Source organism: Loxodonta africana, chromosome X (assembly GCF_030014295.1).
Source record: "Loxodonta africana isolate mLoxAfr1 chromosome X, mLoxAfr1.hap2, whole genome shotgun sequence".
In the NCBI taxonomy this organism is placed as follows: Eukaryota; Metazoa; Chordata; class Mammalia; order Proboscidea; family Elephantidae; genus Loxodonta; species Loxodonta africana.
Genome location: NC_087369.1, coordinates 44,233,875 through 44,256,207, shown reverse-complemented (window position 1 = coordinate 44,256,207; position 22,333 = coordinate 44,233,875).

Below are 22,333 nucleotides of genomic sequence, written 5' to 3'. Positions count from 1 at the left end.
TCTACATTCCTGAGGGATATAGGTCTATAATTTTCTTTTCTTGTGGTGTCTTTACCTGGTGTTGGTATCAGGGACATGGTGGCTGCATAGAATGAGTTTGGTAGTATTCTGTCCTTTTCTATGCTCTGAAATACCTTTAGTAGTAGTGGTGGTAACTCTTCTCTGAAAGCTTGGTAGAACGCTGCAGTGAAGCTGTCCGGACCAGGGCGTTTTTTTGTTGGGAGTTTTTTGATTACCTTTTCAATCTCTTCTTTTGTTATGGGTCTATTTAGTTGTTCTACCTCTCTTTGTGTTAGTTTAGGTAGGTAGTGTGTTTCTAGGAATTCATTCATTTCTTCTAGGTTTTCAGATTTGTTTGAGTATAGTTTTTCATAGTAATCTGATATGATTCTTTAATTTCAGTTGGGTCTGTTGTAATATCGTCCCTCTCATTTCTTATTCGGGTTATTTTCTTCCTCTCCTGTTTTTCTTTTGTCAGTTTGGCCAGTGGTTTATCAATTTTGTTGATTTTTTTCAAAAAACCAGCTTTTGGTCTTGTTAATTCTTTCAATTGTTTTTCTGTTTTCTATTTCATTTAGTTCAGCTCTAATTTTTATTGTTTGTTTTCTTCTGGTGCCTGTGGGTTTCTTCTGTTGCTCTCTTTCTATTTGTTCAAGTCATAGGGATAATTCTTTGATTTTGGCCCTTTCTTTTTTTTGGATGTGTGCATTTATTGATATAAATTGGCCTCTGAGCACCGCTTTTGCTGTGTCCCAAAGGTTCTGATAGGAAGTGTTTTCATTCTCATTGGATTCTCTAAATTTCTTTATTCCATCCTTAATGTCTTCTGTAATCCAGTCTTTTTTGAGCAGGGTATTGTCCAGTTTCCAAGTGTCTGATTTCTCTTCCCCTCTTTTCCTGTTATTGATTTCTACTTTTTTGGCCTTATGGTCAGAGAAGATGCTTTGTAATATTTCAGTGTTTTCAATTCTGCTAAGGCTTGCTTTATGACCTAATAGGTGGTCTATTCTACAGAATGTTCCATGTGCACTAGAAAAGAAAGTATACTTGGTTGCTGTTGGGTGGAGTGTTCTGTATATGTCTACGAGGTCATGGTGGTTGATCGTGGCATTTAGATCTTCCGTGTCTTTATTGAGCTTCTTTCTGGATGTCCTGTCCTTCACCGAACGTGGTGTGTTGAAGTCTCCTACTATTATTCTAGATCTGTCTATCTCACTTTTCAAGGCTGATAGAGTTTGTTTTATGTATCTTGCAGCCCTGTCATTGGTGCACAAATATTTAATATGGTTATATCTTTTTGGTGTATTGTCCCGTTAATCATTATATAGTGTCCTTCCTTATCCTTTCTGATGGATTTAACTTTAAAGTCTATTTTGTCAGAAATTAATATTGCCGCTCTTGCTCCTTTTTGATTGTTTTTTGCTTGATATATATTTTTCCATCCTTTGAGTTTTAGTTTGTTTGTGTCTCTAAGCCTAAGGTATGTCTCTTGTAGGCAGCATACAGAAGGGTCTTGTTTTTTAATCCATTCTGCCACTCTCTGTCTCTTTATTGGTGCGTTTAGTCCATTTACATTCAGGGTAATTATGGATAGTTATGAATTTAGTGCTATCATTTTGATGTCTTTTTTGTGTTTTGACAGTTTCTTTTTCCCACTTGATTTTATGTGCTGAGTAGATTTTCTTTATATATTGTCCTTTCCTCATATTTGTCGTTGTTGATTTTGTTTCTGCTGAATCTCTATTTTTCCCTTGTATTTTATTTTGATGAGTAGTATAGTTTGTCTCCTTTGTGGTTACCTTTTTACCCCTATTTTTCTAAATTTAAAACTAACTTTTATTTCTTTGTATCGCCGTATCTTCCTCTCCATATGGAAGGTGTATGATTACATTTCTTAGTCCCTCTTTATTTTTTTTTTCTTTCTTATTTTCATGTTGTCTTCTTTTCTATAATAACATCGCTGTTACCCTGTTTTGGGCATTTTTTTTTAATAATTTTGTTTTGTTTTTTTTTTGGATTTTCCTCCTAGGTTGACTTCTGGTTGCTCTGCCCAGTGTTCTAGTCTTGGGTTGATAGCTGATATTATTGATTTTCTAACCAAAGAGCTCCTTTTAGTATTTCTTGTAGTTTTGGTTTGGTTTTTATGAATTCCTTCAACTTGTGTTTATCTGGAAATGTCTTAATTTCACCTTCATATTTGAGAGACAGTTTTGCTGGATATATGATTCTTGGCAGGCAATTTTTTTCCTTCAATTTTTTAAATATGTTATCCCATTGCCTTCTTGCCTGCATGGTTTCTGCCGAGTAGTCCGAGCTTATTCTTATTGGCTCTCCTTTGTAGGTGACTTTTCGTTTATCCCTCGCTGCTCTTGTAACTGTCTCTTTATCTTTGGTTTTGGCAAGCTTGATTATAATATGTCTTGGTGGATTTCTTTTAAGATCTACCTTAGGTGGAGTTCATTGAACATCTTGGATAGATATCTTCTCATCTTTCACAATATCAGGGGAGTTTTCTGCCAACAAATCCTCAACAATTTTCTCTGTATTTTCTGTTATCCCTCCCTGTTCTGGTACTCCAATCACTCATAGGTTATTTCTCTTGATGGAATCCCACATGATTCTTAAGGTTTCTTCACTTTTTTTTTAATTCTTTTATCTGATTTTTCTTCAAATATATCACTGCCAAATGATTTATCTTCAAGGTCAGAGATTCTAGCTTTTACTTGCTCAATTCTGGTCCTCTGACTTTCTATTGAGTTATGTAATTTTGTAATTTTACTGTTAATCTTCTGAATTTCTGATTGCTGCCTGTCTATGGATTTTTCCAGCTTATGAAACTTTTCATTATCATCCTGAATAATCTTTCTAATTTATTCAATTGCTTTATCTGTGTGTTCCTTGGCTTGTTCTGCATATTGCCTCATTTCCTTCTTGATGTCTTGAAGGGTTCTGTATATTAAACTTTTGTATTCTGCATCTGATAATTCCAGGAATGCACTTTCATCTAGAAGATCCCTGGATTCTTTGTTTTGAGAGCCTGTTGAGGTGATCATGGTCTGTTTCTTTATGTGACTTGATATTGACTGTTTTCTCTGAGCCATCTATAATTTATTGTATTGTTCTATGCTTGCTTACTGTGTCATAGCTGCTTGGTTTGTTTTGTTTTGCTATACCCCTATAGGTTGCTTGAGTAAGCTAGCTTGATTATTTTTGCCTTTGGAGCTCTGGTGTCCTGTCCCCAGCTGGCTAGAGCTGTTATCAGGTATTTCAGTCTAGGAGTCCATTCAGTTTTCTTATATGAATTCAGCTCAGGTTTCCAGGTAGCTAATATCAAGTGTGTGGTACAGGCTCTGTCCTACAGTCTTAGAGGGGCAGGAGTGATTGGCATATATACCGGTATTTGATTGTAGCAGGGGGTCACGCTCTGAACAAGGCAGGGGGCTGAGATCCGACCCCCAAGTGTCTCTGAGGAAAACACGTCTCTGTTCCCTAGAGCATGCCGGTGGTTGGGTTCTGCAGAGGGACCATGGGCACCCAAAGTTTTTGGTTGTAAGGACTGGGAGGTACCAGTTATCCTTGGACTGCTGTCATGGGTGGCTAGGTGACCTGAGTGGAGCTACCAGTCCTTAGGTCCCTGATGTGGGTAGGTGAGGACCTTGTTTAATAGGCAAAGCAATGTCAAACGTCAAATACCCACCTCTCCACCACACAGCTGAAATGGTTGGAGTTTGCCAACTAGGGCCTATTCTCCTGAAATAGGCCCACACGGGTCCATGCAGAAGGGAAAGGTGCTCAAGGTCCACGGACAGTTTATGCCTGGACAGGAGCTGCTTCTGTCCTGAGCTCCCCCGGTTAATGGAGCTAGCAAATTATCTTTTCCCCCCAATTGCAAATTTTTTCCTTCCCCAAGGCCAGGAGGATGGCTCTAGGTGCTCACCAGGGTCTATCTCAGGCCCAGGGATGCAGCCGCTGAATCTGGCTTGGGGGTGGGGGGGGCGCGGTAAAATATATGCAAGTACTTAGCTTTTGCTGAGAGCGCCGTTCTCCTCAGGTTCTGGAGGTGTGAGTGGGCTGTGTGGCTGGCTGCTTTTCCCTGAGGAAACTGCGGCCAAAACCTAGTACCAGCCCACCGCTGCCACTCCGGGAATTGTGCCTGAGGGCTCCCCGCAATTCAGGTCCGGTAACTCCTCTCTACTTCTGAACGGCCTCTTCCTTCCCTGCCCTTCAGTTCCTTGTCTAAGCTTGCCTTTGATGCTTAGGGCTCCCAGCTTGTCACAAATATACTCCTTTCACCTGTTTTTTCGGGTCTTTGTTGTAAAGAGGGCTTGACGGAAGCGTCTGTCTATTCCGCCATCTTGGCTCCACCCCGTCTTAAGTCCGATTTCTTGTTGTACAATTAACACACAGAAAAATTCAGTCTTTTAAAGTGTAGAGTTCAATGAATTTTGACAAACGTATTCAGTCATATAACCACCACCATAATCAAGATCTAAAACATTTCCCTAAACAGAATTACAAATTCTCATGGAATCCAGACTTTCCGGGGCCATTGAGGCTGCTTGAACCCCCAAAACTATTGCCCTGAGATAATTTTTAAACCTTAAACCAAAAATATCCCTTGATGTCTTCTTAAAACAGAACAATAGTTTAGCTTAACTAATAAAGAATGTCTGCCTTGAGCATTGTGCTCTTCTAAGACCCATCTATACAGAATCAAATTGACAACAGCAAATCGAAAGGTTGGAGAGGGAACTTAGGTGGCAGTAAGTTATTTTTAATGAGGGAGAAACAATTTGGAAAGGACGGGTGAGAATGGTTATGCAACTTGAAGAATATAATCAATGTCACTGAATTGTACACGTAGAAATTGTTGAATTGGTGTATGTTCTGCTGTGTATATTCTCAACAAAAACAAAAAAAATTAATTTTTTCAAAAAAGAAAATTTTAAAAGGAAAACTCTATGGAGCACAGTTCTCCTCTGATACACATGAGGTCGCCATGAGTCAGATCCAACTTGATGACAACTGGTTTGTTTTTTTGGTTTAGTGTCATTTCCTATTTTTGTCTCCTCCATGAGCTCTTCAAGGCAGCTGAGATCATTTTTTAATTCAATAAATTTGTCATATATTTATAAAGAAAAAAAAGATCTAAAACATTTCCAACACACCCAGAATTTCTTTGTACCCCTTTGCAGTCAATCCCCTCCTCCTACATCAGCCCCTGACAACCAATGATCTTCCTTCTGTTCCTATAATATTGACTTTTCCAGGATGATGTCCTATGAATGAAATCATACAGTATGTAGTCCTTTTAGCTTCTTTCACTTAGTATATTTTTTGAGATTCATCCATGTGGTTGCATGTATCTATTGTTTGTTCCTTTTTGAGGACCCAAATAAAAACTGAGAATTAAACTACCTGTACACTGCAGAGATGCTTAGAAAAACCTTATCTGAATAATTTCTAGGATGGTGTCTATCCCCAATATGCAGTTCATGGAACAGCACTCATCTATCTCATCAACTAATCCCCGGACCTCAGCATGTTCATACTTACTGCACAGAGGTATAGGAATTTTTAATGCGCTTTCCTGTTTACCACTCCTGCCTTGGTTCGCTTGTTTGATTTCAATTCTAATTCCTCTTTCCACTACTTGATTTCTTTCAGGCCCTGGGTCACTGGACTCATGCTGACTTCCATGGCAATGCTATCAACAAACACAGGAACAGTACCATTAAAACAAACTCATACCTTCCTCCTGGCCAGTGGAAATTCTCACTGGTTAACAGAATCCTATGGGTATTCAACCTATTTTAGGATTTTCTGAACTTTTAAAAGATGTGACCTATCCTTGGGTGTTTTTTTTCACGTGTTTTCTTGCAGATATTGTTACTTGAGTTTCCCCTAGTCAAGCCAATGGTATTAATAGATTTCTATTACAAGTAACAGCAGAAATTTCACTGATCCCTGCCCATACCTAGGAGGCCCCAGGGGTGTCTCACATGTGCTTATGAACACGTTCACTCAGATATCTCTGTCTCTATCTGCAACCTCTTGCTAGGAGACATATTTGTTCTGTTACTTCCCACTGAGCACTGCCATTAAAGTCTGTAAACTTGGGGTGCTAGCACAGCCCAGTCATCTGGAGCAATGTATGGAGAATGCCTCTCACTTTTTTTGAGGAATTCTTTATTAGAGGGGAAACCCTGGTGGCATAGTGGTTAAGAGCTATGGCTGCTAACCAAAAGGTTGGCTGTTCAAATCCACCAGGCGCTCCTTGGAAACCCTACGGGGCAGTTCTACTGCATCCTATAGGGCTGCTATGAGTCAGAGTTGACTCGACGGTAATGGGTTTGGGTTTGGTTTTTTATTAGAGGGGTCCCATAGCAATGTGGCTTGTGTGCCACTGGATTACCAAATGGAATGAAACAATTATGTTAGATTTACTTATAGCCCTTTTGTTCATCATTCACTCAGCAAGTATTTACTGAGCACCTATTATGTGTCAGGCACTATTTCAAGGTCTTGGAACAGAGAAATGAAAAGACAGGCATCATCCCTGTGTTGGTACCTTATACCCACCCAACCTCAATTTTGTTCCCAGACATGGATACAGTGAACAGTTCCATGTAGGCTTCAACTCATTTTGCCTGCCTGGTTACAGGTTAGAATTTGCCAACAAGAGGGACTCGTGAGGAATTTGAAAGGCAAAAGTTACAAGAGGCCACTATTCTTGGGAAGTTATGGCAACCAGATGTGTGGGCAGCCACAAATGGCACAATTTCCCAAGAACTTTTGAGAATCAACCACTTCAGTGCTTTGCTCCAGGCTGAGAGTATCAATGATTGTTTTCCTGACCTTCACCTGCAGTCCACTTGACATTAATTCCCCTATATCCTTCTCCATCTGTGTAAGTTCTGATTCCTGTATTAAACTCCTTCATTTCTGTAATACTTAGAATGGCTCTCTCTTTCCAAACTAACCCACATGGTTACACTTCCAACATAAAGTACCCACACAAACCCTTGTCTCAGGCTCTGCTTTGGGAGGAGATCTAGACAAAGACAGCCCTTGTCCTCAAGAGGGAAGAAACAGACAATAAGTTAATAAACAAACAAGATCATTTCAGTCAGATAAGGGCTAGGAATAAAACAAAAAGGGTTATGTGAAAGAGTTGTAGGTTCTGAGAAGGGCAATTACTTTAAACAGAGGAGTCAGAAAAGGACTCTTTAATGAGAGGATTAAATTGAGACCTGGAGAATAACGTATCTGCAGGGAAGAGTTTTTAGGACAGAAGAAACAGCAAATATAACAGTGGTAAGGTGATAATCCACCACTTGTCTGTCAGTTTGTTGTACTGTGGTAGCTTGTCTGTTGCTATGATGATGGAGCTATGCCCTCAGAATTTGAAATGCCGATGGTGGACAGGTATCAACAGAGCTTCCAGACTAAGATTGACTAGGAAGAAGGACCTGGTGGTCTACTTCTGGAAAAAAAAAAAAAAACAGTGAAAAGCTTACTGATACAGTGCCAGAAGATGAGCCCCTCAGGACAGAAGGCACCCAAAATATGACTGGGGAAGAGCTGCCTCCTCAAAGTAGAGCTTATCTTAATGACATGCGTGGAGTAAAACTTTCGGAACCTTTAGTTGCTGATGTGGCATAACTCAAAATGAGAAGAAAGAGCTAAAAACATCCATTAGTAATCAGAACAGGTATAAATCGAGGAAAATTGGAAGTTGTCAAAATGAAATGCTTGAAGATCGATATCCTACGAATTAGTGACCTGATATGGACTGATACTGGTCATTTTGAATTAGACAGTCGTGTGGTCTACTCTGCAGGGAATGACAAATTGAAGAGCATTGGTGTTGCATTCATTGTCAAACAGAACATTTCGAGATCTTTTGTGACGTACAACACTGTCAGTGATAGGATAATATCCATAGGCCTTCAAGGAAGACCAGTTAATATGAGTATTATTCAAATTTACACACCAACCACTAATGCTAAAGATGAAGAAACTGAAGATCTTTACCAACTTTTGTAGTCTGAAATTGATCAAACATGCAATCAAGATGCATTGATAATTACTGGTGATTGGAATGCAAGAGTTAGAAACAAAGAAGAAGGATAGAAGAAGTGGTCTTGGTGATAGCAATGCCACTGGAGATTGCATGATAAAATTTTGCAAGACCAACAACTTATTCATCAGAAATACGTTTCTTCAACAACATAAATGACAACTATACATGTGGACCTCACTGGATGGAATCAAAGGAATCAAATTGACTACCACTGTGGAAAGAGACGATGGAGAAGCTCAATGTCATCAGTCAGAACAAGGTCAGGGACCAGCTGTGGGACAGACTATCAATTGCTCATATGAAGTTCAAGTTAATGCTGAAGAAAATTCAAACAAATCTATGAGAGCCAAAGTACGACCTCAAGTGTATCCCACCTGAATTTAAAGAGCATCTCAAGGACAAATTTGATGCATTGAACACTAATGACTAAAGACCAGACAAGTTGTGGAATGACATCAAGGACATCATACATGAAGAAAAGCAAAAGGTCATTAAAAAGACATTAAGTAGACAATAGATAAGTGGTAATTTTGGTGAAAGATAAGACAGTACACATACTGGGGAAGCCAGCACACCTTGCCTGAGGCAAGGTCATGGAAGCTCCATGGACACAGCCAAGCTCCCTAAGGGAATGAATTCCTGGGCTGAGGGCTATGGAGACCATGGTCTCAGGGAGTATCTAGCTCAAATGGCATAACATAGTTTATAAAGAAAATGTTCTACGTTCTACCTTGGTGAGTAGTGTCTGGGGTCTTAAAAGCTTGTGAGCGGCCATCTAAGATACTCCACTGCTCTCGCCCTGTTGGGAACAAGGGAGAATGAAGAAAACCAAAGACATAAGAGAAAGATTAGTCCAAAGGACTAATGGACCACAACTACCACAGCCTCCACCAGACTGAATCCAGCACAACCAGATGGTGCCCAGCTACCACCACCGACTGCTCTGACAGGGATCACAATAGAGGGTCCCGGACAGAGCTGGAGAAAAATGTAGAGCAAAATTCTAACTCACAAAAAAAGACCAGACTTACTGGCCTGACAGAGACTGGAGAAACCCGGAGAGTATGGCCCCCAGACACACTTTTAGCTCAGTAATGAAGTCACTTCTGAGGTTCACTCATTGACCAAGGATTAAATGGGCCCATAAATAAATAGATAGAGAGACAGACAGACAGACAGAGAGACAGATAGATAGATAAAAAAGACAGGCGTCTTAGGCTGGGTTCTCTAGAGAAGCAAAACCAGTGCAGCATACAAATACATATACATATATACAAATACATATAGAGAGAGATTTATATAAAGGAAATGGCTTACGCGATTGTAGAGTCTGGGAAGTCCCAAGTTCAAGAGTCAGGCTCGAGACTTCTACTGACTCACCTAGATGCTGGTGAATCCAAGATCAGAAGGTCAGACGGCAGGTAAGCTGCTAGTTCAAGTTCCAAGAACCAATATCATGATAAACGGAGAAAAGATTGAAGTTATAAAGGATTTCATTTTACTTGGATTTACAATCAACACTCATGGAAGCAGCAGTCAAGAAATCAAATGACTATTTTGCATTAGGCAAATCTGCTGCAAAAGACCTCTTTAAAATGTTGAAAGGCAAAGATGTCACCTTGAAGACTAAGATGTGCCTGACCCAAGCCATGGTATTTTCAATCACCTCATATACATGCAAAAGCTGGGCAATGAATATGGGAAACTGAAGAAGAATTGACACAATTGAATTATGGTGTTGGCAAAGAATACTGAATATATCATGGACTGCCAAAAGAACAAACAAATCTGTCTTGGAAGAAATACAGCCAGAATGCTCCATAGAAGGGAGGATGGCAAGGCTTCGTCTCATGTACTTTGGACATGTTATCAGGAAGGACCCATCCCTGGAGAAGGACATCATACTTGGCAAAGTACAGGGTCAGCGAAAAAGAGGAAGACCCTCGATGAGATGGATTGACACAGTGGTTACAACAATGGGCTCAAACATAGCAACGGAACAGGAAAAATTACAGGTCTAAGCCCTGGTAGAAATGTGATTTCTCTCTTAGAAAACAAGGGCAGTATATGTGTTGCATGACAACCACATCTCTTGTCCCTTGGATTTTGTGAAGAGTCAGAAACAGTGGTACTCCCACACAAAGATAGTGGCCTACTGCGCCGCTTTGTATGTATGCGGCTCTCCTCAGTCCTGGTAATATTCTCATCTAATGCGTCAGGATCCTGAAAGGGTTCACCATGCCTCTTTTGAGTCTCATTCCAGGGCTTTCACCCATAATATTTCCTGTTCTGGTTCTGGATCACCCAAATTTTAAAAATTTGGGTCTGTTCTGGTTTTGCTTTGTAGGCTCTCAGAAAGGGAGTTTTAGTTACTGCTAAGTGAGTAAAAAGGCCTGGAAGGTTTTAGGCAGAGGAGTGACATGATCTGATTTACAGTTTGAAAATAGTTATCTGACTACTGTGTGGCAAATGGAACATAGGGGGACCAAAGTGACAATTCATCCCTCACAAGGACCCTGACATGACTTCAGAGACTGTACAGAAGTCACCTTAGAGTGTCAATGACCACAGGGCATCAACTCATAATCACTCCTCCCTTCTGAAGTTCAAAGCTCTCTTATTGAGCCTGACTGCTTCCTCCCTGGCTTATCTTTCTCTTAGGGGTTGTACCTGCTTAGGAGGCTCTTAGTTACTCAAGCACAAAGACTTCATGGAATTGTTCTTGCAGCCATCCAGACACTTCTAGACCATCTAAGTACCAGCTAAGGTGCCATTGGCACTGCATCAGCGTATCAGGAGGACTCAAGTCAAAGGCACCCCAGGTGAGTTAAAATTGGTCTGACCTAGTTAAAAGAAATAAATGAGCAAAATGAAGGCCTTCACACAACAGAGAAGTAGCTTCTCAACCAGTGCAATCATTTTGGCAAGAGGAGATCTGTGAAAATGGTCTTGAGATTGTTAATGGTATAGAATCACAGCAAATATGATGGAATGGAAACATCTCCAGTGATAGACCCAAAATGGAATTTTCTATTCTGAGTTGAGAAATAAAAAGAGGAGGGGCTGGCTTTCAGGAGACGACGCCTATTTCCATAATTATGGACAATTGTGCAAGTTACTTAGAAAACACACTAGTCATATGGCTGGACTGTTTTTAGACCAAGCCTTAATTTAGGTGTGGGAAGTGGTTTCACATCTTTGTACCACCACCACAACATGCACTGTTTCAATCTATCAGGAGCTCAAATTTGATCAGTTTTTTTTTTCTTCTTCTTTTTTTAAGAAAAGTGCAGCAAATTGCTTTTCCTAATTAAGGTAGTTGAAGACATCAGTGCGCATACTACTTACCACTCTGGGATAAAATTGACTTTCAAATGATATTTAATGGACCAGCCTGATGGTAATGGTCTGCAGTTCCAGGCAAGAGGCCTGGATTTGATTCTCTTATTGCAGGAAAGGAGAGAGGAATGTGTGTGTATACGTGTGCCCACACGTGTGGGTGCATGTGGGTGTTTCCACTGATAGCAAGGGGTGGGGGCTAAAGGGTGAGAATCCTTTTCTCAGGAACTCTTACACCCTTCTGGAAAACATTTAATCATTGTCATTCCAAAGGAAGACAAAGATGAGAGAACAAGTATGCCAGAGTCAAGTCAAATGGTTAAGTACTCAACTACCAACCAAAAGGCTGGAGATTCAAGTCCACTCAGAGACGCCTCGGAAGAAAGGCCTGACGATCTGCTTCCAATAGGTTACAGCCTTAAAAACCCTATGGAGCACAGTTCTGCTCCGCACACAGGGCCACCATGAGTCGGAATCAATTCAAGGGCAACGGGTACTGGTATGTGCCACAGACCACACTAAAATCTTTACATGCATTGTTGGGTTTAATTCTCACAAAAACGCTATGAATCAGGTGGAATTATTTTCCTCATTTTCCAAAGGAGGGAATTGTTGCTTGCAGCAATAAAGGGGCTTTCCCAAGGTAACACAGCTGTTAAGTGGTTGAGCCAAGTTTCAAAGTTGGATCTAACTCCAAAAGCACAAGCCCTTGACCAATATACACGTGACCTCACTCAGTCCCTCAAACCCACAGAGGTGCTCTGCTTGGAGTGTCACCATCTTCCCCACACCCAGACATGTCTGAGATGTGGTGACACAGGACAGGAAGCTAATGGCAGTTGAAGGGAGCTGAGTACTGGGGTAAGCAGTGACTTTTGTGTAAGGTCAGAGCAGGCAAGATGATGCTCCCCAGTTAGTTGTAATCCTAGTTTCTACCTCTTGGCTCTCCTCCAAAAATCAAAGAACCTCCAGGCTTCAGAGGTTAGCTGAAGAGGAAGGGCTCTGGGTCTCACTGGGTCAGACTCACACCTTCTGTGGTTCTACCTATTCTGTACAAACCTAGTAGAACCAGATATCACCTGGGGCTCTCCGCTCCTTGGGGTCCAGGTAGACTCAAGCCCTCAGCTCCGTGTGCAGCAGAAGCCCAAAGTCCTTCCCAGGACTTTGGTGATGGCCCAAGGGCCTGAGATCTCAGGGCTCCTGCTTCTGCCTGGGTGGTCAGTGGGCTTCACCTTTTCAGTGTATAAATCAGGTCCCTCTTCAAGGACCACAAAAAGTCTACTCCCACAGTACATTCTGGAAGACAGTGGATTTTACTGAGGAGTTCAGGGGAAAACAGAAGTGGTTGACATCACATACTGCCAACAACTTTATGAGTAGACATCACAGCCCTTAAAGTACCCCTTGGCCACCTCACCACTATGACTGCATTAGCTTCGCCTTGTCTCTTCCGGACTGAACCTCTCTTAGCTCCAATTGTTTCCCACTCCCTCTGTTAAAGGAGCCCTGGTGGTGCAACGGTCAAGCACTCAGCTGCTGATGGACAGGTTGGGGGTTGAACCCGCCAAGCGGCTTTGTGGGAGAAAGACTTGGCAATCTGCTTCTGTAAAGATTACAGAAATTCTGTAAAGAAAACCCTATGGGGCAGTTCTGCTCTGTCACATGGGGTCACTATGAGTTGGAATCAAATCAACGGCACTCAACAACAACAATAAACCTATTAAGCGGAACAATCTATTTTCAAACTCCAGGCAAAAGGGCCTTGCATTTAATGCAAATTTCTTAACCTGGAGTTAAGAGTTCAGAGGGGTCTGTAAGCTTTGATAGAAAAATGGGACTTCTCATCTAAAGTACAATTAAAAACAAACAGTGTACTGATTGCTAAATAGGAAAAACTAAAATAACTCTAAAACTATACACATTGTAGTAAGACTATGGAACACAAAGGATAAAAACAAAATCTTAAAAGTTGGCATATTAGAAGAAAATTACATACAGAGGATGATAAAAACATTAACAGTAGACATTTCATTAGTAATAGCATATGCCAGAAGACACTGGAACAGTATCTTCAAAATGGTGAGTGAAAATGCTGTCAGTTTGGAATTCTACAGCCATTTAAATGATTGTGCAAGAATTGACATGGAATTAAAAAAATGAGAAACGAAAATTTAAAAATTCACAAAAACTAGTGGATTTTATCACCCATAGACCATCTTCAAAGAACTAGGAGCCTGGTGCAAGGAAAATAGTGAGAAAAATTAGTGAAATATATAGATAAATTTATTTCAATATTGACTATAATAGTAAAAAAAAGGAAAGAAAAATGTTACTTCCTTATTTTCACTAACTTTTAACTAAAGCTTAACATTTGCTTAAAAACCCTATGGAGCACAGTTCTGCTCTGCACACGGGGTCACCGTGCATCAGAACCAACACAAGGGCAACTGGTACTGCTGTGTGCCACAGACCACACTAAAACCTTTACATACATTATTGGGTTTAATTCTCCAGTAATGCTTGTATTATGAATCTCGGTAACAAACTGTAGTGGTATTAGGAATACAGTCACCAAGAGAAATCACAGATACTTTCACATAACACTATATCCTGTTTGTTCTTTACCACTCTGTGATCATGCTAGCTATTAGTCCTGCCTGCTAGGTCTTGCTATTAATGTGTTAATTAAGAAGCACATATTTGATTCTTAAACTAAATTTTGAGTTGAAAAAAAACTTCAATGTAATTGGCTTCCCTTGAGAGTCTATGTATTTTACTTTATGCATTTAAAAATATGATTCTGAAAAGGAGTCCATAGGCCTAACCAGACTGCCAACAGCAGGGTCCATGACATAAAAAAGGTTAAAAGACCTGATTTAAAATGGCGACTTTTATGGTATGTAAATTTTATCACAACAACAACAACAAAAAAAAACTCTGATTTAAGAGACCCACCCTCCTGGGGTTGTAGACATTGGTGGTTCAGTGGCAGAATTCTCATCTTCCATGTGGGAGACCCAGCCTTGAGTCCCAGCAATTGCACCTCATGTATAGCCACTACCCATCTGTCAGTGGGAGCCTGGGTGTTACTATGATGTTGAACTGTTTTCAGCAGAGCTTCCAGACTAAGACAGACTAGGAAGAAAGGCCTAGTGATCTACTTCTGAAAATCAGCCAATGAAAATCCTATGGATTACAACAGTTTGATGCCCCAATTCATCATGGGGATGGCACAGTACTGGGCAACGTTTCATTCTGTTATGCATTGGGGTCGTCATGAGTTGGGAGCCAACTCAATGGCGGCTAACAACAACTTCCTGAGGATGCCATTGTGGTTATCTACAAACATTTTTTTGTCTGTAACTCAAGTTTGAATGTTTCTGCATAATTCTTGAGATCAGACTCTTCAAAAGGAGCCTGAAACAGTCTTGGTTCATTGGCACGGGGTGGCTTTGTTTGTTAACGTCTGTTAAGAACACCACAAAAGTTAGCTGAGGGGAGAGGATCTAGCAAAACCATTGCTGTCTTTGGGCTAGTGGAAACTCAATAAAAATCTGTCTTCTGGGGTTGTCCTCTTATCTCTCTCGGGTTAGATCTGTCTTAGAAAAATAAGATGGAGAGTTTGATCATTATCTAGGTGCCTTGCTTACTATAAGCAAACTATGAAGATCACACCTACATTTCATCAACAGGGCATCCTCTGCTCTTCCAACACCACCTTACTCATTTGAAAGCCTGCTCCAGTATTATATTTTAATTTACCCTTGTTTGGCAACCATTATCTAGGTTTTGGCCCTTGCTCAAAAGTTGTAAGTCCCTCAGATCAAGGGTAATAAATTAAAGTTTTAAACATAATGACTATTTCTGAATAAAGCCATCAGAAAGTGTCTTCAGTTGACCAGCATTAAATGGTAAACAGCATTAGTCCAGGCAGGAGGGTATTTGCAATTATGCATCTGTAAAAAGAAAAAAATGGTGCCAACTGTAAAAATGGCGTGGAAGCAGCATGAGAACACCTTGTCTAACTTCACAAGGGGAAGGCCAGGGAATCATTATCACCATCAACAGCACAAGGCTGATTGCTATGGAGTACCCTCCAACCTTTTTACCAAATCCTACCCAGCTGTCCCTCCCACAGCATTCTCTACTCCTCTGCGAGGTTTGAAAATTCATTGCAACGGCCACACGGAACTCACAGACAGCACTCACAATTATGGGGCTTATTAGAATCGTACCAGGTTACAATTCAGGATCAGGAATGACTCAGAGTATAGTTTTTCAGTCAGGACAGCTTCTCGGCCGAGCCCAGGCGTCTCCCTGGCCCTCGGCCCCTTGGCCCCTTGGCCCCTTGGCCCCTTGTGTCTCTTGGGCTTCATAGGCCGGCTTGGCCTCTGCCCTGCTTGGGCAAGTGTTACAAAGCAATTTAGCTCCACCAATAAATGCCCAGAGGCACTCCACTCTGTCAGTAAGCCTCGTCCCAAAGGCCCACAGCTCTCTTGCTCTTTGGGCCTTCTGCCCAAAGGCGCTTAGCTCTCTCGCTTCATTGGCTGGGAAGCCACCGCGCTGTCTCCTGCCAGTCTCCTGGTTCTGATGCTGCCAATTCTCTGCCGTGCTTGCCATCACATCTCACCTTCTTTTGCCATCTCTGATGTTATACCTCTCTGTCTTCTGGGTTTAGGAATTTCTCAGCCCAGAAGCCCTGGGTCCAAAGGACACTCTCTGCTACTGGCTCTTCTTTCTCGGTGTTAGTACTGTTGATGGTGGTGGTTGTCATGGACTGAAAAATGTCAACCAAAAAATATGTATATTAACTTGGTTAGGCCATGATTCCCAGTATTCTTTGGTTGTCCTCTATTTTTTTTCTGTGTAATTTTTTTATTGTACTTTAGATGAAGGTTTACAGAACAAACTAGTTTCTCATTAAGCAGTTAGCACACATATTGTTTTATGACATTGGTTAACATGTCAACACTCTCCCTTCTCTACCTTGGGTTCCCTATTACCAGCTTTCCTGTCCCCTCCTGCCTTTTAGTCCTTACCCCTGGGTTGCTGTGCTCCTTTAGTCTTGTTTTTTTTTTTTATGAGCCCGTCCAATCTTTGGCTGAAGGGTGAACCTCAAGAGTGACTTCATTACTGAGCTGAAAGTGTGTCCGGGGGCCATAAGCAAAGTGTTTCTCCAGTCTTTGTCAGGCCAGCAAGTCTGGTCTTTTTGAGTTAGAATTTTGTTCTACATTTTTCTCCAGCTCTGTCCAGGACCCTCTAATGTTATCTCTGCCAGAGCAGTCAGTGGTGGTAGCCGGGCACCATCTAGTTGTACTGGACTCAGTCTGGTGGAGGCTGTGGTAGTTGTGGTCCATTAGTCCTTTGGACTAATCTTTCCCTTGTGTCTTTGGTTTCCTTCATTCTCCCTTGCTCCTGACGGGGTTAGACCAATGGAGTATCTTAGAGGGTTGCCCACAAGCTTTTAAGACCCCAAATGCTACTCGCCAAAATAGAATGTAGAACATTTTCTTTATCAACTATTTTATGCCAATTGAGCTAGATGTTCCCCAAGACCATGGTCCCCACAGCCCTCAGCACAGCAACTCAGTCCCTCAGGGAGTTTGGATGTGTCTATGGAGTTTCCATGACCTTGCCTTGGACAACTTGTGCTGGCTTCCCCAGTATTGTGTACTGTCTTACCCTTCACCAAAGCTACCACTTTTCTATTGTCTATTTAGTGTTTTTCCATCCCCACCCGTCCCCTCCCTCATAACCATCAATGATTGTTTTTGTGTGTGTGTGTGTGTGTATGTAAACCTTTTCATGAGTTTTTACAGTAGTGGTCTCATACAATATTTCTCCTTTTGTGATTGACTTATTTCCCTCAGCATAATGCCCTCCAGATTCATCCATGTTGTGAGATGCTTCACAGATTCATCATTGTTCTTCAGTGTTGCATAGTACTCCATTGTGTTTATGTGCCACAGTTGGTTTATCCATTCATCTGTTGACGGGCATCTAGGTTGTTTCCATCTTTTTGCTATTGTGAACAATGTGACAATAAACATGGGTATGCATATGTCTATTTGTGTGATGGCTCTTATTTCTCTAGGATATATTCCTAGGAATGGGATTGCCGGATCATATGGTATTTCTATTTCCGGCTTTCTAAGGAAGCGCCATACCGTTTTCCAAAATGGCTGTATCATTTCACATTCCCACCAGCAGTGCATAAGAGTTTCGATCTCCCTGCAGCCTCTCCAACATTTGTTATTTCCTGTTTTTTTGATTTGTGCTAGTAATGCCTGAGTGAGACGGTGTCTCATTGTGGTTTTGATTTGCATTTCTCTAATGGCTAGTGATTGCAAGCATTTCCTTACGTGTCTGTTGGCCACTTGAATGTCTTCTTTGGTGAAGTGTCTATTCATTTCCTTTGCCCATTTTTTAATTGGATTATTTGTCTTTTTGTTCTAGAGGTGTTGGATTTTCTTGTAGACTTTAGACATTACACCTTTGTCTGATTTGTAATAGCCAAAAATTTTTTCCCAGTCTGTAGGTTCTCTTTTCACTCTTTTGGTGAAGTCTTCTGATGAGCCTAAGTGTTTAATTTTTAGAAGATCTAGCTTATCTTCTGGAGTTTGTGTGTTGTTGGTTGTGGTTTATGTCTTGTTAATGCTGTGTATTAGGGCCTCGAGCATTGATCCTATTTTTTATTCTATGAAATTCATAGTTTTTGGCTTTATATTTAGGTGTTTGATCCATTTTGAGTTAGATTTTGTATACGCTGTGAGGCATGGGTCCTGTTTCATTTTTTGGCAGATGGACATCCAGTTTTGCCAGCACCATTTGTTAAAAAGACTGTCTTTTCCCCGTCTGATGGACTTTGGGCCCTTGTTGAAGATCTGGTGACCATAGGTGAGTGGATTTACATCTGGGTTCTCAATTCTGTTACATTGATCAATGTATCTGTCTTTGTACCAGTACCAGGTTCTGAGGTCAGGTAGTGCAAGTCCTCCTACTTTCTTCTTCTTCTTTAACAGTCCTTTACTTATCTGGGGCTTCTTCCATTCCATATAAAGTTAATGATAAGTTTTTCCGTTTCTTTAAAGAATGTTGTTGGTATTTGGATCGGTATTGCATTGTATTTGTAAAATCACTTTGGGTAGAATTGTCATTTTCACAATGTTCAGTCTACCTATCCATGAGCGTGGTTTGTTTTTCCATTTATGTGGATCTCTTTTGGTTTCTTGCTGTAGTGTTTTGTAGTTTTTTTTTTTTTTGTGTGTGTGTGTGTGTGGGTGGGTCTTTTACATCCCTGGTTAGATTTATTCCCAAGTATTTTATTTTTCTAGGGTCCATTATAAATGGTATTTGTTTTCCTGATTTCCTTTTCATCATTCTCTCTATTAGAGTATAGGACTCCAACTGATTTTTGTATGTTTATCTTGTAGCCTGCTACTCTGCTGAATCTTTCTATTGGTTCCAGTAGTTTTCTTGTGGAGACTTTTGGGTTTTCTATGTATAGTATCATATCATCTGCAAATGGGGACAGTTTAACTTCTTCATTACCAATTTGGATGCCCTTTATTTCTTTTCCTTGCCTTATTGCTGTAGCTAGAATTTCCAGCACAATGTTAAATAGGAGGGGTGATAAAGAGCATCCTTGTCTCATTCCTGTTCTCAAGAGGGATGTTTTCAGCCTCCTTTAAGAATGATGCTGGCCATTGATTTTGCATAGATGCCGTTTATTATGTTGAGAAATTACCCTTCTATACTCATTTTAATGAGAGTTTTTATCAGGAATGGGTGTTGGACTTTGTCGAATGCTTTGTCTGCATCGATTGGGATGATTATGTGATTCTTTCATTTATTACATTGATTGATTTTCTAATGTTGAACCATCCTTCCATACCTAGTATGAATCCTACTTGGTCATGGTGTATTATTTTTTTGATATGATGCTGAATTCTACTGGCGAGAATTTTGTTGAGAATTTTTGCATCCATATTCATGAGAGATATTGGTGTATAATTTTCTTTTTTGTGGTGTCTTTGCCTTGTTTTGGTATCAGAGTTATGCTGGCTTCATAGAATGAATTTGGCCATAGCACTTCCTTTTCTATGTTCTGGAATAGTTTGAGTAGTACTGGCATAAGCTCTCCTCTGAATGTTTGGTAGACTTCTGCAGTGAAGCCATCTGGGCCAAGGCTTTTTTTGTTGTTGTTGGGAGTTTTTTTTATTACCTTTTCAATCTCTTCTCTTGTTATGGGTCTGTTCAGATTTTCAACATCATTTTGTGTTAGTTTGGGTAGGTAGTGTGTTTGTAGAAATTTGTCAATTTCCTCTAGGTTTTCAAATTTGTTGGAATATAGTTTTTCATAATACTCCATTACGATCCTTTTTATTTCAGTTGGGTCTGTTGTAACATCCCCCATTTCATTTCTTATTTGGGTTATTTATGTCCTCTTCTGTTTTTCTTTTGTCAGTTTGGCCAGTGGTTTGTTGATTTTGTTGATCCTTTCAAAGAACCAACTTTTGATTTTGTTGATTCTTTCTATTGTTTTTCTGTTCTCTATTTAATTTATTTCTGCTATAATCTTTATTATTTCCTTTCTTCTGGTGACTGTGGGCTTCTTTTGCTGTCCTCTTTCTATTTGTTCAAGTTGTATAGCTAATGTTTTGATTTTGTCCCTTCTTTTTTGATGTGTGCATCTATTGCTATAAATTGACCTCTGAGGAGTGCCTTTGCTATGTCCCAAAGGTTTTGGTGTGATGTGTTTTCATTCTCATTTGATTTTAGGAATTTTTTTATTCCATCTCTAATTTCTTCTATTACCCAGTGATTTTTAAGCACGGTGTTATTCAGTTTCCATGTAATTGATTTTTTTTTCCTTGCTCTTCCTGCTGTTAATTTCTACTTTGATGGTGTGGTGGCCAGAGAAGATACTTTGTATTAACTCAATGTTTTGGATTTTGTTGAGGGTTGTTCTGTGGCCTAAGATGTGGTCTATTCTGGGGAACATTTCATGTGTGTTGGAAAAGAATGTGTACTTTGCAGCTGTTGGGTGGAGTGTTCTGTATGTTTCTCTGGGGTCAAGTTGGCTGATTGTGCCTTTTAGCTCTTCTGTATCTTTGTTGAATTTCTTCCTAGATGTCCTGTCCTTTACCGAGAGTGGTGTGTTGAAGTCTACTATTATTGTGGAACTGTCAATTTCTCTTTTCAGTGCTGTTAGAGTTTGTTTTATGTATTTTGAAGCCCTGTCATTGGGTGCACAGATGTTTATTATGGTTAAGTCTTCATGATTGATTCTCCCTTTGATCACTATACAGCGCCCCCTTTGTCTTTTATGATAGATTTTGTTTTAAAGCCTATTTTATCTGAGATTAGTATTGCCATTCCTCCTCTTTTTTGGTAGTTATTTCCTTGATATTTTTTTCCATCCTCTGATTTTTAATAAATTTACATCTTTGTTTCCAAGGTATGTCTCTTGTAGACAGAATATTGATGGATTTTTTTTTTAAATCCATTCTGTCACTCTCTGTCTCTTTTTGGGTACATTTAGGCCATATATATTCAGTGTAATTACTGATAGGTGTGAGTTTATTGCTGTTATTTTGCAGTTTTTTTGTTTGTTTGTTTTTGTGGTGCCGATGTTTTATTTCTTCCTCTTACTCTCCTACACTGAACTCCTTTTGTTTGTGGATTTCTTTTTCATTTCTTTTGTAGATTTTGTTTTTATTGAGACTTTATGTTTTCCTTCTTTATTTTGATGAGTAGGTTTGTTAACTTTCTTTGTGGTTACCTTGAAATTTACCCTTATCTTCCCAGGTTTGAACCAGTCTATTATTACTTGGTATCACCTTGCCTTCCTCTCCATTAGGAAGTTCTATACCTACACCATTTATTCCCTCTTTTATTTTTCTGAAGTTATTGTCATCTACAGATTAACTTCTCTGGTTCCCTGTTGTAATTATTTTGGGTTTGGGTAGTCCTTGAGAGTTCATTTCCTAGGTTGGTATCTGGCTGGTACAATCTTGTGTCCTAGATTCAGGATGTGGTCTGGTGTTCTTTCTTCTCAGACTGAAGGGCTCCCTTTAATAATTCTTTTAAATTTGGTTTGGTTTTTACATATTCCCTTAATTTCTGCTTATCTGGAAATGTCCTAATTTCACCATCACATTTGAATGAGAGTTTTGCAGGTTATATTATTCTTGGTTGGCAATTTTTTTCTTTCAAGGTTTTATATATGTCATCCCATTGCCTTCTTGCCTGCATGGTTTCTGCCAAATAATCTTATTGTTTCTCCTCTGTATGTGAATTTTTGTTTTTCTTGAGCTGCTCTCAGCATTTTTTCTTTGTCTTTGGTTTTAGCAAGTGTGATTATGAAAAGCCTTAATGATTTTCTTTTGGGGTCTAGCTTATATGGGGTTCGTTGAGCTTCATGGATGGTCAGCTTTTCATCTTTCATGATATTAGAGAAGTTTTCTGTCAGAATTCTTCAATGATCCTCTCTGTGTTTTCCATTTTCTCCCCCTATGCTGAAACTCCAATCACTCTCAAGTTCTTGCTTTTGATTGTATCCCACATAAGTCTCAGGGTTTCTTCATTTTTCTTCATTCCTTTTTTCTGATTTTTCCTCAGACAAAATTCTATCCAAGTGTTTGTCTTCAATTTTGCTGATCCTGCCTTCCATCATTTCAAACCTGCTCCTCAGCCCTTCTATGACACTGTCCCTTTCTGAAATCTTGTTTATCTTCTGGATTTCTAATTGTTGTTTTGTATGATTTCTAGTTGTGAATTTATTTTGGCATTTTGTTCCTGTATTATTTTCCTGAATTCTTCCATTTATTTTTGTCTGCCTTTTCCATGTATTTATCTATTTATTCCTAATTTTTGTCTGCTTTTTGCTTCAACTCTTGGATAGCT